The sequence below is a fragment of the Camelus ferus genome, chromosome 7 (genome assembly GCF_009834535.1).
Source record: "Camelus ferus isolate YT-003-E chromosome 7, BCGSAC_Cfer_1.0, whole genome shotgun sequence".
Taxonomy (NCBI): domain Eukaryota; kingdom Metazoa; phylum Chordata; class Mammalia; order Artiodactyla; family Camelidae; genus Camelus; species Camelus ferus.
In genome coordinates, this window is record NC_045702.1 from 63,939,678 (window position 1) to 63,951,280 (window position 11,603).

The 11,603-nt window shown below is 37.9% G+C and overlaps 1 protein-coding gene and 1 long non-coding RNA gene across 2 annotated transcripts in view; both read right to left on the reverse strand.

Moving 5' to 3' along the window:
* CDK14 (cyclin dependent kinase 14) overlaps nucleotides 1-2,402 on the reverse strand; it is a 556,073-nt gene extending 553,671 nt beyond the window's left edge. Inside the window, exon 1 of the mRNA XM_032484028.1 lies at nucleotides 2,336-2,402. The gene's annotated coding sequence lies outside the window, so the exon portion shown is untranslated. The remainder of the gene's footprint in view (nucleotides 1-2,335) is intronic.
* A 1,817-nt stretch (nucleotides 2,403-4,219) lies between these two features.
* Nucleotides 4,220-11,026, reverse strand: LOC116664991. Its single transcript, XR_004321565.1, has 3 exons — nucleotides 10,933-11,026; nucleotides 9,643-9,736; nucleotides 4,220-4,278 (listed from the first exon to the last, which is right to left on the reverse strand). It is a non-coding gene; the product is annotated as an uncharacterized LOC116664991 (long non-coding RNA).
* Nucleotides 11,027-11,603: the final 577 nt, after the last annotated feature.

The window sequence follows — 11,603 nt, forward strand, 5'->3', positions numbered from 1 at the left end:
CAACATGAGAAGACATAAAGTTTTTTAAAAAAATTCCTAGTATCATCAAGGCCTTCTTTGGGAAGTCTGCTTCTAGAATGGAGAAAAGAAAAGAAGGAAGGAAAAAGAAAAGAAAAAAGAAAACGAGAGAGGGGAAAAAGAGAAAGAGAAAGAGGAAGAAATACAGGAAAGAGGAGGAGACGGAAACCAAGATGAACCACATCAAGAGATCACTGTAAATTCGTTAATTACTTTGCACACAGAATCTCTGAAGTTGTAGAATGATTATCTCTTCCAGAGACCAAATGTTTAATTTTCTGAAATTTCCAGCATTGGCACAAGTTAGAATAAACAACCGGTCTTTATTATGCTTAAACTTGAAATTCAGAAAGAATGGAAACAAAAAGAGCAAAGCAAGGTAGGGAGAAGTTTAATATCATTTCCAGATATCAAAATAATGTATATATCTTCCATAATTAATTACAGCATTGGGGAATGATTAGCGAGATAAACCAATGGCAGTGAATAGAATATACAAAAATATACTCAAATGTGTATGGAAATGTAATCTATGAAAAAGATTCCATCTTGTATCACTGGCATAAAGATTGACTTCTAAAACAAATTGTGTTGGGACAACTGGATAGCCTTTTGGAAAAAGATAAAATTGGAGCTGAATCTCACACCACATACCATGCTTAATTCCAAATGGATCACAGAGCTAAATGTTAAAAAAATGAAACTATTTCAGATTACATTCATGGGATAAATTCCCAAGAGTAACATTATTGGGATAAAGAGTAGAAAAAGGATAAGGCTCTTGATTCATATTAGCAAACTGACTTTTAGAATTCTTGCACTAATATATACCCCCAAATGTAGTACATGGCACTTCCATTCTTATTTAAGTCTAGACAAGAAAGTGTATGTCCTATTTTTTAAATATTTAATAGAATACGTGTGTGTGTAGTATAGCTTAAGTTTAGAAGCCTTCATTTGCCCTAGGCGTTTTGAGGTCCTGGGAATGTCTTATCAGAGTAAAATATTTTTGTAAAATTAACAAAAGGAAGATTTTTAAAGAGGGTCCCCAAATTCCATAAGCTTCAGGCCCCACAACACCTAGATCAACTCTATCATTTTATTAATCTGAACTATAAGAAACTGTCCTTGTAGTATGTCACAGAATGACAAATCTAGAAATTTCATATGGTTCAACTAATACACAAAATTTTGGTGACTCATAAAGGGGAAAATTTCTAATAACCAACAGCAGAGTTATCAGGTCGAAGAGTACCCAAAAATGTTTTAATAGATACAATCAGATTGCCTTCTAAAAAGTTTGTATTCTCAGTCCCTCCAACAGCAAATAAATGTACGCATGTCCATTACAACAGTGCGTGTTAACCAGCATGACTACACACTTTCTTTTGCCCAAGATAGTCCTGTTTTATATCTGTTCTCCCAGTATAATTATTCATAGCGTTCCTTTTTACTCTCAAAACATTCCCAGTTTGAATGATAGATGGCCTTTGCAGTGTCACTGATCTTTTAAATTCTAATCTCTCTCCTGGAGATCATTCTGGCCTGTAGGAGGCCTGCAGGCTTCTGAAAGTTACCTGCATTCTCCTTTCCCTCCCTCCTTATTAACCTGGACCAACTACTTCAGGAGCTATAGAATGACGGAGCTTGTCTCTAGTCAGAGACTTCCTTTCTGTTTAGGTGGATGTAGGAGATGGCAATAAAAGTATGCCTGTGTGTTCATCCTGTTGAAAGTCAAGCACCTGTGTGTGCGCGCACACACACACAGCCAAATTAGTAACTGTTTTAATTCAAGTGACAGTCCCTAGCTGATCACCATCCAACATGCCAGAGATTTTGGTAAGAGGGTCCCAGCAATGGATGAGGGGTGGGCAGGGTGACTGTTATATGCTTCCAAGGGCTGGGATTCTGTGACTCCAGCAGTAACAATTAACATTTACTGAGAACTTCCCGAGTGTCAGGGGAATTCTAAAAATTTTTCCTGTAAAATCTCATTTTGTCCTCAGAGCTACTCATTGATTTAGTCACTATTACTAGAGAATATTAACAAGTGAGTAAAGTAAGGCACAGACAGATTAAGTTAGTTGTCCAATAGTATGTACTTACTAAATGAAGCCTAGATTTCAACTAAGGCAGCCTGATTAAGGAGCTGTTATTGCTCCATTTTCTGCTCCCTTCCATTACATGTTTTAGGCATTGAAAATCAGTTCACATTATACAGATTTGATTTCTGCTTACCTTCTTAATTCTGATTGCATTCTGGAAAGTTGCTTAATAAGAGGTGGGGGAAGTCATGCAATAAAATTTGAAAGCTTACCATTGAAAACTTCCTTCTTCTCTCTCTGGATGATCTATCTTTTCAGTTATCTATTCATCATACTCTGTGCAAAGAAAGAATTAATTTACCTTGTCAAAGTCTTTCTAAGAAAAGTCAGTGATGACTTACCTAATTTAAAAAATGCTAAACACAAAATATTTATAAAGAATCATATGATTTCCATTCTGAGATTTTACTATTACTGCTATTTTAATAATTAAGGCTTAAGTGACTTAAGGTATTACCACCTTGGGTATGAGTTTAACAAAGAGGAAAAGTCCAAATATTTGATAGTGACCACAAAATTAGTTGTCTCTGGTGACAGAAAACCTGTGGCTGGCTGCTCAGTGAATCCCTAATCCCAGCAAATCATCTTCTGAATTCAATTTCTAGGCAAGTTTGGACCAAGGACCAACAGAGGTGATATTACCACCACTCCTGGAAAATAACTCTGTGGGTGAGGGGCATCTTGGTCAAATAGTGCATAATATATAACGTTTTCCAGGTTATGTATTTTCCTCCTCCACAAGTTAGAAGTCTAAACACACTTGTCTATTGTCTTGAATAAACACTGATAAGACTACCACATGCAAAAAGGGTACCAGTAAACTTCCAGTTTGTAAGTCCAAAGGACACTCATGACTCTCTCCCTCCATATTCAGACCCTCCTCTCTTGATTTCTATGACACCACTGTCTCCCACTTTTCCATCTTCTCAATTCCTCTTGAAGAATCTTGTTTCCTTTATTCAACCTTTTGATATAGGCAATCCCCTGGGCTTGAGATTTTTCTCCTGGGTGAAAATAATACTGCTTTGTGAATTTGATTACATTTTTTCTTACAATGAATCTAGTGTAACTCAAACTGTGAATAGATAACTATTTCTACCCAAAAGGAATAAACATTCAACTCTGTGTTCTTTTCAAAGCATTTCTCCTGGCCCAGTTTGTTGTAGAATTTAAGATGGAAGGAGACAAGTTGAAATGCCACATCATTCTCTGCAGTCCTCTGTTTTGATTTCAACCCCAAGAAGTAGCAATTACCCTGCACTTCAGCTCCTCCTCTCAAATAGCTTTTTGAAATAGTTCATGATCGTGTTACCACCAAAACAATTTCTACATAACAAGATCGAGGAGTTGGCGATGGCATGCGTACATGCTTGACAGTACATCCTTGCCCCTGTAAGGTTCACCCTGCTTCTCATTCAGATTCAGTATCATGTCCCGGAGGCCCAGAGAAGCATAGTAACCTGGATGTCCCCCAAAGTTATTTTTAATGGAAATTATAAAGGACCTTGCAGTACTCTTTCCTCAGTCCATTTTTTATGGTCCAGTAACCAAGGTGAACAAAGGGGCCACGTTTCTGACTTCAGTTGGGGTCCCAGGTTCTAGGCCTGGGCAGAGGAGTGGAAGGACCTGCTCAGGTGCTGCATGTGATGAACTGGAGGAAGTTAAGATTTGAGTCCTGGGTAAGAGGGAGTCCTGTAAGTAAGGGAAGGTTTAAAGACTCAAGCTGAAAATAATGGATAGCGGGTCAGCCAACTAGTTAAGATGAAATGAATTGATTTGGGGAAAATCTTCAAGGATTTCTTAAGGCAAAGTTAATCTGTTGTTGAGTTGCTTTTGTGGAGTGGGAGTTGGGGGAATTGGGAAAGTTTTTAATATCCAATTTAGGTTGGAAATTTTAAACTCTTCTCTATCAATATACTGGTTTTTACCCACCCTAGACTAGCTACGGATATTATAAGAATGGGTCTTAGAAATGAGAACAATGTTTCCTACTCATACTTTAATTTGATGCCTCAAATACATATAAGGGGAAGACTTCCAGCTGTGAGTTACTGAAAGAGTCTGAAACATTTCATCAAATAAATTAAAACACTTGCCAGGACCACTCCCACGAGGAATGTAAATTGTGCGTCTTCCAGCAATACGGACTTGAGTCCTGTTCAAAATGATGGTAAATTTAGAATTAGTGAGGTTTATTTTCAGAATAGTTAAAGCTATTTGAATTATTTTATTTCATTAGATAGATTACATTTATGCAATTTTTAAATCACCATTGCTTTATTACATTAAATTCTCCTTTTATTTGTCTACCAGGAGAATTAAAGTGTTTGATAAAGAACAACACAGTTAAAATAAATGAAATATCATTTAAAATATCAGTAAGTTAGCAATAGAATTACCAATTGCCTATTTTACTCTCTATGTCCCCTTAGTGGGATGTAAGCTCCATGAAGGCAAGGATTTATCTTTCTTGTTATGATTATATCCTTAGTGACAACCACACCACTTAAGGCATAATCAATACTCAGTAAATATTTACTGAAATAGATGAGAGTCAAGGAAGTACTGAATGTATGAACAGTTAAACATTTATGCTCTCCACCATTTGGAATAAGACAAATTCCTCTAACAGAATGCAGTGCCCATGGAATTAACAAGATCTAGGACATCTCTAGAAGAAATCGAAAAAGAAGAGATGGAAGATGAATGGCAGAGCTAGACCAGGACTGAAGACAAGTGTTGTAGCCTATTTGCAGAGAGGCTTCAGGGTTTTCCTTTTAAACTGCAGAAGCTTCTATAATGGATATTTGCTCAGGCTCCTATTCCCTTGGGGGTATGATTTGCTACATTACTCATAAGCACTATGCAAAAAAATTGATGACACTTCTAAGAGACCAGGATCCCGGGAAAAAATTATAAAAAAAAAGAAAAAGCAATGTTTGCCACAGCCTCTTGCTACAAATTCAACGTACCCTTATTGATTCTTCCTTCTGGGTATATTTTTGTTCTAGACGTAAAGGATAAGGAATTAACTTCCATATTACCCTTTCCTTTATCTTTATATGGTAATAAGGAAAGGGCATAAAGTCTCAAAGCCAGGTAAATACAAAGTCCTAGATAAAGTAGCGGTCTTAACTAAGCAAACAGAACATTTGGCCAACCTGTACTTTTTCACATAGGCACATTTTACTTACAGATGGGCCTATTACTGTGCATCTACCTTATCTATGGGTATTTCTATCTTGTCGGTGTGTCCTTCTTGAAAAAGGCATACAATCTGAAGAAAGAAAATAATACTGTGTTAGCCTGAAGGAGAATGGAGACAAATAAACTTCTCAACATGTATGGACTATGAAAATACTTTCCAGAGGAGCAGCAAGATGGTTGAGTAGAAGGACGCTCATAGCTCACCCTCTCCCACAAATACACCGAAACTCACATCTACGGACCCACTCAGCCAACCAGAGCACCTGCCGAACTCCGACAGAACATCGCCCTCTTTGAAAGACAAAGACGCCAAAAATCTGGTAGGAGAAAGTAAAAAAGAAAGAAGAAAAAGCAAAACAGTGTGGGACCAGTCCCGCGGGGAGGGAGAGGCAAAGGAGGAATAGCGCTTGTTCGCTGGGTCTCCCCACTCCAACGGAGAGGACAACGGGACGGAGGGGGAGCCTCCGAGTCTCAGATCTGCCCCGAGCACCCCTTGACTGACAGAACTAAGTTAAACGGGCACAAAGGGTCCCCGCAACACCCAGCCCGAGACGCGAGCCGGCAGCTGGGACCAGGACAGGCTGCCCGAGCCAGGCGGAGGACTGGGGTGGCTGCACTGAGGCAGCCCTGGGGGACTGCAGGGTGCTGCGCACCGTGGCTGGGAGGGGATACAGAGCAGAACAACCTCAGTCTCCCATAAATTGAGAAAAAAGCAAAGCAACAAAGCTGGTGTGCCCTGGGGGAAAGGGCACTGTAGCCTTTGTCTCCTCAGACCCACGGCACAATTACCGGTGCTTCTCGTGAGAAGAGAGGCAGGGCGCAGCCACAGCCACCATCTCCTTCTGTACGCAGCACCCAGGCGGGGGCAGGGCGGAGACCTGAATCCACACCCAGGGGCTCTGCAACCTCCTAGGCAGGACTGAGACTTGTTTACAGCCTGAGGCAGATAGGATCTTTCTGCCCTAGCACCTCAGAGAACTCATGCCACCAAGACAAACAAGGAGCTGAGATTTGGCACAGAGCAGGGGCAGGGCTGTTCTCGCGGTCTTCCCAGAGCCTGCGTATGAAGCGCCAACCCAAGGAGGAGCAGGCAGCTGCACAGAGCAGTGGAGCAACCAGTTCCCTGGAAGGAATGCAGCACCTGACCATGGTGCTGGGAGGGGGCGCTACTGGCCCACCTGTCCCGTCGGAGCACAGCACCTGACTGTGACATCGGGAGGGGGAGTGACCCACCTGCCCACCAGCCACAGTGCCAGAGAGATAAGAGCAATAGGAAGAAGCAGAGGAACCACTCCCAATTAAAAGATCAAGAGAAATCCCCTGAAAGCACAATCAAGGAAATAGACTTTGATGGCCTACTAGATCAAGATTTCAGAAAAGGAGTGATCAAAGTACTGAAGGAATTAAAAAAATGTTTAGAGATATAAAATATGTCAAAAGTGAAATAAAAGCTATAAAGAAGAACCAAGTAGAATTAGTAAACTCACTTGCTGAGATGAGAGGTGACCTAAAGGCTGTGCAAAGCAGACTAGATAATGCAGAGGAACGAATAAGTGACCTAGAAGACAGGACAACAGAAAGCACCCAATCAGAACAGCTGAGAGAAAAACAAATAAAAAACAATGAAAACAACATAAGGGACCTATTGGATAATATAAAGTGTGCCAATCTATGCATAATAGGGGTTCCATAAGGGGAAGAAAGAACAAAGGGATTGAAAAGGTATTTGAAGAAATCATGACTGAAAAATTCCCAAACCTGAAGAAGGAATCAGATATCCAAGTACAGGAGGCTCAGAGGGTCCCAAACAGGAAGAACCCAGACAGACCCACACCAAGACATATCACAATCAAGATGGCCAGAGTCAAGGATAAAGAAAGGATCCTAAAGGCAGCAAAAGAAAAATGAAGAGTGAGTTAAAAGGGAACCCCCATAAGGCTCTCAGCTGATTTCTCTACACAAACACTACAGGCCAGAAGGGAGTGGCATGATATATTCAAAGTCCTGAATGAAAAAAAGATGTAGCCTAGGATACTCTATCCAGCAAGGCTATTCTTTAGAATAGAAGGAGAGATAAAGAACTTCACAGACAAGCAAAAACTAAGAGTTTAGCAACACTAAACCCATGCTAAAAGAAATATTGGCAAGTCTACTCTAAATAGAAAAGAAGTAAGATGCTACAAAAATGAGAAACTCATAACTGGAAAGGTGATAACTACCATGAATTACAAAAAAGAATAAACACAAAATTGTAAAAGAAGACATCTAAATCATTAAGAGTGGGAGAGGGAGGCAAGGAAAGCCACTGTGGAAAACAGTATGGAGATTCCTCAAAAGACTAGGAATAGACTTACCATATGACCCAGGAATCCTGCTCCTGGGCATATATCCAGAAGGAGCCCTACTTCAAAATGACACCTGCACCCCAATGTTCATAGCAGCACTATTTACAATAGCCAAGACATAGCAGCAATATTTACAATAGCCTGGATGTCCATCAGCAGATGACTGGACAAAGAAGAGGTGGTATATTTATACAACAGAATACTATTTAGCCACAAAACCCGACAACATAATGCCATTTGCAGCAACATGGATGTTCCTGGAGAATGACATTCTAAGTGAAGTAAGCCAGAAAGAGAAAGAAAAATACCATATGAGATCACTCATATGTGAAATCTAAAAAAAACAAAACAAAACATAAATACAAAACAGAAACAGACTCATAGACATAGAATACAAACTTGTGGTTGCCAAGGGGGTGCAGGGTGGGAAGGGACAGACTAAGATTTTAAAATATTGAATAGATAAACAAGATTATACTGTGTAGCACAGGGAAATATATACAAGATCTTGTGGTAGCTCACAGCAAAAAAAAAAAAAGTGACAATGAATATATGTATTTTCACGTATAACTGAAAAATTGTGCCCTATGCTGGAATTTGACACAACATTGTAAAATGACTATTACTCAATAAAAAAAAGTTTTAAAAAAGTAAGTACTTTCCATACCTTCTATGAACTGCTTTTGAAAAAGTTACTTGAGAATATACTCCAGCAAAAGGGAAAAAAACTGAATCATTAAAAAAGGGAAGGTTTGGGATCCAAAAATTTCTAACTCAGTAGAGCAATGATATGAAACTAGTTTTTGTAAATTATAACAGGAAGTCAGAGGAATTTTAAAAGCATATAAGAAGAAAATGAATATATTTTACCAAATATTAGATGAACAATCGTAGTGATGGAAATAGAGACACGTGTGTCCTATGTCCTTCTTGACAAGAAATAATGAAAGAAACTAAAAACTCTAAGAAATGCAAAAGCTGTATAGGAAAGTCAACAATGTAAACATGAAACAAGCTGAAATATATCATGATTTTGAGAAATGGAGAGTAAGGAGAGAGACTTTATTTGATCTTAATACTAGGTAATTCCTTTTCAAGTAATACGTTAGTCACATAGAATTGCATTTCCTGTTTCCACTTCAGTTCTTTTCTAAACAGTATTTATACAATCACAATATGTTTTATTATTTTTATTAGTTAAAACATTTTAGATTCAAACTATAGAGTAAGCATTTCAAGATATAAATATAGCCACAGAACAGAGTCTTAGATATAAATATAGCTACAGAACAGAATCTAAATATTATACACTTGACAAGGTCAAATGAGTGAGAAAACCTACAGAATTTAGGAGAAAGAGGGAGGAGAGGATAGATAGAAGCATAGGGTTCCAAATTTTCTTATATTAAATACTGAGAGAAGTATTGATGGATAGAGAAACAGAGGTTTTAAATAGGTTACTCAAACTCAGAAAGATAACCAACAGCAGAAATAATAGGCATCTTAAGAGCTAATAATGAACGACAGTAGTTACAATTCAAAAATAGCAAAATAATGATATCCCCTAGCAGCAAAATAACAAAAAGATATGGATAGAGCAAGATAAAAATTTCAGCTTTCATAATGGGGAGTGAATAGATAATATTTAAAGTTAATAAATCATGAAAAGGAGATATAACCATATTGTTCAAACACATGGAGGTAACCAGAAGTAGAAAGAACTACAAACAGAATCATACTAAAGAGATTACTTTTGGAGAGGAGGTTTCAGAGGTGGAATGTGGAGTGGGAAAATTAAACTTTTCATTTTACAATTTCCTGTACTTTTTGAAATTTTTTCCATATCATATGGATGCATACATTATTTTTATTACATAAAAAAGGCAAAACATGTCCTGATTACTAGCTTAGCATTCTCTTCAATGATATCTCAAAGTGCATTCTTACTAAGGGTAAAATGAACATACGTCTGAAGGTAATGGTGATAGATGCAGCTATGCCAAATGAATGCTATAATTACTATTGCAAGGAGTAGAAGCATCAGCATTCCAAACATGTCAACTGAAATGTACAAAAAGAAATATACTTTAAGTTAATGAAAGTTAATTAGTTCTTATATTTTCATCATTTCTCATAGCATGCAGTGTGATTCTTAAATACAAATTCACAGGTCACTATTAAAATGATACAGTAACAAACATCATATATTCCAATAAAACTACCATTAACACAATAATCACTAAGATTTGAAAATAGTCTAGATTGCTAAAAAGAGGTAATATTTAATGTCCTTTATCTCCAAATTGGTGAACAATTAGGCCATTGGCTTATTTTTTCCTTTATTTTATCTCTAACCTCATTCCAGGCAATATCTCAACAGAAAAAAATAGACTCCTCAGGTTGCTATTTCTGTGAGGATACAGTTAGCAGCAGGGGATGGTATGTTGTTTGAGTTTCAGGAGTTCCTTATCAAAGAGATAACCAATGCTTGCTGGGAAAGCAGATTTATAACTAGCACTTGTAAACTTTATCCCCTCTCAGGACTATTTAACTTATCAGCCTGGTGGACCTATAAAATGAAACCCGACAGGCAGAACATGGAGTAGGAGACTAGGGTTGCCCATTCAGACTTAAATACATGAAGTGTCACTTGCTTATGTAAGTTCTTTGCTACAAATAATTATGATTTAAATTTATCTGATAGTACCTGGAGAAAACATGGACTTGAGAGCAAAATTCATATTTTTTCACTTCAATTAAAAAAAATAAAAATACTACATTACAGATATAATTTAAAGATTATTTGATGATTGAGATGAGTTCAGGCCTAGGGAGTTATTGCTGGCAATTCTCAGTATTGAACACATTAGCTGAAGAAATATAAGTTACAGTAATGCTACTGGGATCAATATGGCCTCACCTCAGGACTAGCTAATTAGAAACTCCTGGAGTTCCTAAAACAACTGAAGAACACAAACCTCCCTTCCATGGGTTATGGTTATCATACATCAGAGTACTTTAGAGATGAAATTTAAAGTACCTAACAACTGGTATGATAAGGCACCCACCAATCAGAATGAATGTTGACCTAGTTTGAACCAACACTGGCTGGAAACAACCAGTATCAGTACTGAATAGACTTGTTATATTTTCATAAAGCAAATATAATAATTTATCATCCTTCAAATGTAGCAAATTACTAGCATTTAGAAGTCAATTGAAAAAAGTACATACAAATTCAAATAAGGACAACTCACCACGACAGTTTAACCAAAATATAGAAATGAATCGACAGTTGAAATATGGAAAACAAAACTTTTTGCAAGCCCTTTCTTCACTGCACCAAAAACACTGTATTTGAAAGAAAAAAATAAAAGCACTGACCAAGTTATAATAATCACAATCCCAGTAAGCTTCTAGTACTAGTTCAATAACTGTTCAGTATAAAACTGCCATCATCACCATCATCATTATTTTATTATTATTTGTAGTAGATGCTGTTGGTGGTCTGCCCAGACCCCTTTACCAGGCCCGTGCACACAAACCGAGCTGTAATGAGTGTTGACTGCCAATGGCTCAAGCTGCCATTTTTCTTGACATTCTTAACCACCTTGCCTGTGAGGTTACTTCCACCTCTGTCAGTAATTGGCCAGTATATGGGGTTCCAAGCAATAGGCATCCTTGCCTCAAGGCAGGCATAATTCTGCTATGGAACTTTTTGCCCAGGGCTGTCCACAGTTCAGGCCAAATGTAGTGTTTAGCTGAGATCACATCTTTGCTTGGTTCCTGTCCCTTAGTTTCCCTAAATCCCTTACACTTTCATAGAATTTTGCTGAACAGTGGTCACTCAAGAAATCAAATGTACCTGAATCCCTTTCTCAGGCTCTGTGGTTAGAGAACTAAAAACCTAAGACATTATTTCACAAAG